The sequence below is a fragment of the Grammomys surdaster genome, unplaced genomic scaffold (genome assembly GCF_004785775.1).
Source record: "Grammomys surdaster isolate TR1022 unplaced genomic scaffold, NIH_TR_1.0 125277, whole genome shotgun sequence".
Taxonomy (NCBI): Eukaryota; Metazoa; Chordata; class Mammalia; order Rodentia; family Muridae; genus Grammomys; species Grammomys surdaster.
Window position 1 is genome coordinate 86,806 of NW_021620157.1, and position 6,689 is coordinate 93,494.

A 6,689-nucleotide genomic window follows, 5' to 3' on the forward strand; every position below is an offset into this window, starting at 1 on the left:
GAAGAAGAATGGGGAGAGTCTGGAGGAAGAAACAGAAAAGGAGAAGTGTAATTGCAACCTCAAGAAGTTGTAAAAAAAAAAAGTGGATTTTTTTTCTCCTAGTTCTGGAGAATGATTGGGAAGCCTATGATTAAGGTGTTGGCATCGGCAGTGAGTCTCTTGATGATCATGACACAGAAAAAGAAGGAATGAACACAAAGTCCCCTTCCTTTCTCCCTCTTCAGTATAGCCAGAAATACTCGCTCACAAATTGATGGCCTCTTCTTCTTTAAGTATACATAGAAAACCTATTGTGTCAATTTAGCATTGCCCAAATGTGCATGCGTTTAGGGATGACAACTTGAGATTGGACAACTTATCAGGAAGCTCAGTCCTGGAGAAGACTGATTCTCCCTCCTACAGCACCCATTGATTGCCTGTAGCTCTTCCTCTGGGATTGAGACCTTGGCAAATTTCCCTCATCCACATTGGCTCGACAACTGGTATTGTCGTTATGCGGGCCTTGTTTGGCAACCTCATTTTTGAGATGTCCTGCGTATAGACACCCTGCCATGCCTAGAAGACATAGTCTTACCACAGTCTTACCTTGTAAAATTGTGTTCTTTCTGTGATTATTCATCTAAATGCAGAAGGCTGAATAACACACAATGGAAAGAAGTTTATTTGATTCCATTTGGTTCTAGAGACTGATTATGTTTATGATAGGGTGGCTAAACCTGGTACATCACAACATGTTCAAAAAGCTAAAGGCCAAGTGGTTTTCCATCATAGAGTACTGGGAAAACAGAATATAGAACATGCAAGTCATAATGACGGGGTTCAAAAGAACAAACCCACCCCTTCAAGAAAGATATGAAACTAGATTATTTTCCTAATTGCCATTAAATAGTGCTACTTCTCAATGCTATCTCTGTGGTAATCAAGTTTAATGTGATCAGAAGGGGTAAACCGGATTCTAACTATAGCACCACTCATGAAGCACAGGCCTAATTTCCCAATCACCTCTCAACATCCCACCTGGCATACGGCAATCAAATTTTAATAAATACGGTAGAAAGTACAAACATTCAAGGTACAGCATTCCTTTTTGTCTTCTTCAGATACACTTCATTGAGTGTCAGTAGCCCCACAAATCTTAACTATTTTCAACATCAATTCAATCCATAGCATTGAATACATACTGTACTTCTAAAATATATTGCCAAGGGCAGGCATAGACTATGGGTTCCCACTGCAAAGGGAGCAGTAGGAAAGAAGGGAGGAGTAACATGTCCCAAGTATATCTAAGTCAACATGACACCATTGTATTTTAAACTGTCAGCCTTGAGCATCATCTTAGACTCTACATCCTCTAGTCCAGACATATGAAGATGAGGACTTGGCTCATCCCAACACTTTGCTGGTCAGAGTTTGCACTATTCTCATTTAATGGGATTATATGCTTGCATTTCTCTTAGCTGGCAATATACCATTGTGTCTCTGCAGTTCTGGGATCCCAAGAGTTATTCCTCGAAGGCTTCACTAACAGTTGTTGTCTCTGGCAGCTGCATATCTGCAGGACTTGTCTGCCTAACTGTAAAGATTTCTACAGTATCTTTAAAATCTGGATGAATAGAGCCATGGATCTTCAGTAGTGCATCCTGCTCACATGCAGAATTAGGGGCAGAAGGAAACCACACAAGTTTACTGTTTAGGACCTGCAAAGTGCCTGCTATCCCTACATCCTACAGTAGGACCAAGATACTTTTACATTTGCATCATCAGACTGGCCCTTACTGCTGGGAAAATACACTTATACAAGAGGCATAGGTTTTCCTGGTCATCAACCCATTTGCAGAGGATATTTGAAGAGTAAGATTATAATAAATTGCTTAGTTTTTAGAGAAAGATGATTTTTTTTTATTTCCTATCTTTGCATTTGACTTCCAAACTATCTTTTGAATCTTTCACAACCCTTTATTAGTATATCAAATTAAGACACATCTTGAATAGAAGCCACAGGAGACTCTACTTTACCCAAGGTCTATATGGTTTTCCAGGCCATTTCATGATTTGTGTGGTAAATAAAGTCGTCATCGACTTAGAACCAACATGTGCCACAAACTTCTGTTCTGGAGAAAACTAATTCAGTGAAATGGAAACTATTTGATTTATTAATTTACAATTTCTAAGAGCTGAAAAATTCACCCTAACAAAATACCCATCAATTAAACTTAAAAGCCTTGCTTGATAACTTTGTGTATCAAGTACTTCAGTTTGTACATGTAGCTTCTGGAGACTGATTAAAATTCAAAATCTGTACCCATGGGTAAAAGACAGATGCTAAGATTCTGCATTTTAACATGCTGCCTGGGGCATCCATACCTGTTCTCAGAACACACTTTGAAAAACAAGGACTTTGAAGGCTCTTCTCGATTATCATTGGATAATGGATTTTTATTTGTATTTGGAGGTGTGAAAGCAGGTTGAAAAGAGGACAGTATGAGTCAGGGGGAAATAATTCAAGGCCTCTCTTAGCTCTTAATGAGGTGGGTAATCGATCAGGGCAGAGCCTGTGACATTAGGGGTCACACTGTCCTCAATGTGTCCTTCTCAATAAAACAATGAGTTGGCTTTCTAGAATATGAAATACTTTTTTGGTAAATACTGTTTTAATTTTGCTGTTTAAGGTGAATCATTTTACAATTGCTTTAATTACAGTGAATGTATTTATTTTAAAAGGCTAACTGTCCTGCTGAGAATACATCACAGTAACTATTTGGTTATAAAGAGAATGGAAAATTAAATTATCTTCCCAAGAAAGTGACCACTTCCTTTTACGTAGTCACATACTTAATGAAACACCCAGTGGAGAATGTGGTCAAAAAAAACATGACGTGGAGGACTATGATGTGCCTTCTCCTGCAAACAGTTTTTCCATTTCATCTCAACATCTGGCTTTTAATTCACTGGTAGAAGGCAAGAGAGACTCATGTGCAGTCTCTGGCATGTTCAATAGAGTAATAGATTTTCCCAATAAATAACTGAAATACAAATCTGGAATACAAGTTGAATAGACATAATCCACAGTTAAAATTCCATGCCTTGATAAGCTAATTAGTAGTATATTTTCAAGGATAAACTTTAAAGAGGAGAAAAGGAAGGGGGCAAGAAGCTAGAGATGCCATTTATAGAATATGAGTGAACTCACTCATATTCTAGGTCTTTGGGATCAGCTCTGTTTGGAAGCATTGATGCATCAACGGGTCACCTTTCCCCAGCTGCCTGAGCCCTGTTGTTTTTGATCACCTTCTCTGGCAGATGTGATACAATTCTTTTTGCCAGCCTTCTCTTTCCAGCCAGCTGCTTAGTACACAGGCTCTTACCTCAGAAGTCTTGCTTCCTCTGGGCAAAAGCTCTTCTGACATGGGGCACTCCCCTCAGTAGGGCAGACTGCTGTCATCTTCTGACAGCTTGAAACTCCCACTGCAAGATGCAGCTCTTCCTCTGTCCCTTCTGCCCTGGTGTCACATTAAGAGGTCTGACCAGTCTATATCTGCAAAAACTCTCTCTTTATTGTGACAGATCATAACTTCCGGGCATCCCAATTAAAATGCAGCAAGAGAGTACAGAGAAAAAGAAGGAAAAATCTGCCATTTGCCAAGAAGCCTGATTCCTCATATGTAGGTGGCTTTCAATGCCCATCGTGACACTATCTGATTAATGGGTTGGTTTTCTTCCCTGGACACACACACCAATAGCACAGTGCCCATTAAGCCGCTCTTATTTACCTTGACTGTCACCATAATTATTCTTTTTCCTTAGGAAAAAAGATCTGTCTACTTCAAGTTTGCTGGGAATACCTCATATCTCCATTAGTGGAACATTTCAACTCCCACACATATATCAGAACATGCAAACTCACTTCTTCGCGTTGACTGGCAAACCTTTTTTATTTTTTTCACAGTGTATTTCACCTACCTAGCTTGCAACTTAATTTAGGCTCCAGAGTGAGAACGCTCTAGTGCTGATAAACAAATACATGGATGGTTTCCTTTATCCTTGTTTTGATTATGGTAACTATCATTTATTAAATAGTTTCCTAAAAATGTCACTATAGACTTTTGCAATAGTTTCTATTTTTACATATATATATATATATATATATAGTGTGTGTGGTGTGTAAATATTATATATATGGAAATGGAAATGGTGTGATGGTTAATTGTCATTACCAATCTGACCAAAGTTATAACAATCACTATGGGATCACACCTCTGAATATATCTATGATGGGGTTTCCAAAAAAAAGTTAAGCTAAGAAGAGAAGAACCACCTTGAATGTAGGCCAAACCTTCCTGGTTCATAGCTGAGATCCTGGACTGAATAAGATACAGGAAGATGAGAAGCAAGAAGGTAACACGTGACCAGCTGCCTCACACTCTACCCTCATTCCTTTCCTAGCCTGGTAGAGTAAATCCTCAAACTGTGATCCAAGTAAACTCTACTCTTGTTAGATTGCTTTTTGCAGGATATTTTGTCATAGCAATAATCTCAGGGCTTACGTGAAATTCAGCCAACTCAATTCTAATCTAAATCTATCTTATGTCCTTATCTCTCAATCAGTGCTGAGTTTGACAGCAGTTAAAATTCATAACCTGAGAGTATTCCCATTTTTCTGTAATGGCCCCTTCTCAGGCCTAGATATGTACACAAATGGCCCCAGGATTTACCTGAAAGATCATCGCCAAAAACATCATTGTTTCCCCTAGACCAACTCTCCTATATTAATACAAACCTCCATGACAGTGCCTCTTTCCATGTTTCAGATCTCAACACTGATAGAAACTGTACTTTTAGCAGCCTTGGGCTGTACAAACCTTCATCTTGGTTATCTTCCTCCTCTGTAGTTATTACTCCTTTCCCTTCGAACTTATTCCATATGTAAGTATCTATTTTGGAACCATAATATTTCATCCCTTAGACTTCCTGATGCGTGCATTGATATATTACCATAGATTCCTGTATTCTGACAACATTACTTCCTTTCCCTACCAACCATCTCTTCCATGGTGCTTCTCCTTAATTTCTTCCCCCACATCTGGTCCTACACCTCCCTGATGCTCAGTTCCACCTTAACCTCAGTGATGGGTCATCTTCATCCATTTGTTTCTACTTCTGCATATCAGTTGCTGATACAGCTGCTGAAACCAAGCAGCCATGAAGATTGATGCTACCATAAACGCATGGAATCTGATCACAGACACTCCCTAGATCCACAGGACTCAGCAATTCCTAGTCAGGGCCTTCCATCATTCTCCTAGGCCATTTTTCCAAACTGTCACCATTTTCCACGAGCTCTTAAGTGCCACCAGCTTAGTTGAGACTTCAACTTACCCTCTTGTGTCATACTCCTCAGTATCCCAAAATGCCCCCATCATTCCCAGTACAGAAAATTTTCTCTGTCTTGCAGTTTTCAAGGAATGCACATACTGCTTTCTTCACCCCCTATGCTGCATATGATTTATCCCATGCTTTGATGCAGCTGATTCTTTCTGTGTATACAGACGCATATATGCCCCTGTTACCCTATCCATCTTTAGTCCTTTTTACCAGGATTTTTTTTCTATTGTTGACACATTTTCCATGTGCTTTAAGCCTTTCCTTTTCTTGTTGGTCATTACCAACATCGATTAAAATGTGTAACTTCCCTGCACTCCAAACCTCTTAGTGTAATCATAACCCTATGTAATTACTGAACAGAGTTTGCTACAAAATATAGTAAAGCTTTTAACTGTATTTCAGTGGATAAGTGATACTGTGATTAGTTTTGTTATACTTATTAATATTCTCAAGTTATTTTTATCGTAAGCATTTGATGCTTTTATAGGTAAACTAGCACTTTGTAAACACATGAATTTTTTTCCTATTTTTTTTTTCCCCAGCAAAATCAGCTCATTGACTTTGAGGGTTAAGGAAAAGACTATCTTGCCATCTCTGAGCGCCCTCTGCTGGCAATAATAAAGAATAGCACACAAACAGACCTTGCAGCCCAAACGTTTGTGATCATAGCTAGGCCTGGTGGTACACACCTGTAATCTCAGCTCTTAGGTACATACAAGAGGATTAGGAATATACAGCAAATTTCATCTACATACTGAGTTTGAAGCCAGCCTGAGATATGAGAGTGGTCCTTGTTGTGGCTCATAGGCTTTACAGATGACTAAAACTATTGACTACAGAAGCTTGCATAGCACCTTTGGTTGGATACCAGGAGACCTAATCCCCAAGGAGGCTTATATGGGTGTAGCTTAAATCACAACACATCTTTGAAGCCCTGTGTATGAAGTGCATGATGCTTTCAGCAATGGCAATAGCCTATGCTGTTTTGAAGTCTTTTGAACTCTGCTGAACAATAGCTTGAAAAGAGAGTTTCTAGGCTAGACCTGAAGATTTTGTTAGATGGTCAATGGTTCTTGGTATTCTTACAAGGGAATCCAAAGTTTGGAGAAGGTGGATTTGGAATGACCACATCAGAGTGTGGGCAACTGTCGGTCAGATATGCAGCCTGTACAAATAGCTTTGAGTGGAAGGAAAGTGCATTTTCTCATTTGGTCAAAAATTCCTATTCTTACCTTCATAGCTCATTCCTCTCCATGTAAGTGTGTGTGTGTGTGTGTGTGTGTGTGTGTGTGTGTGTGTGTGTGTGT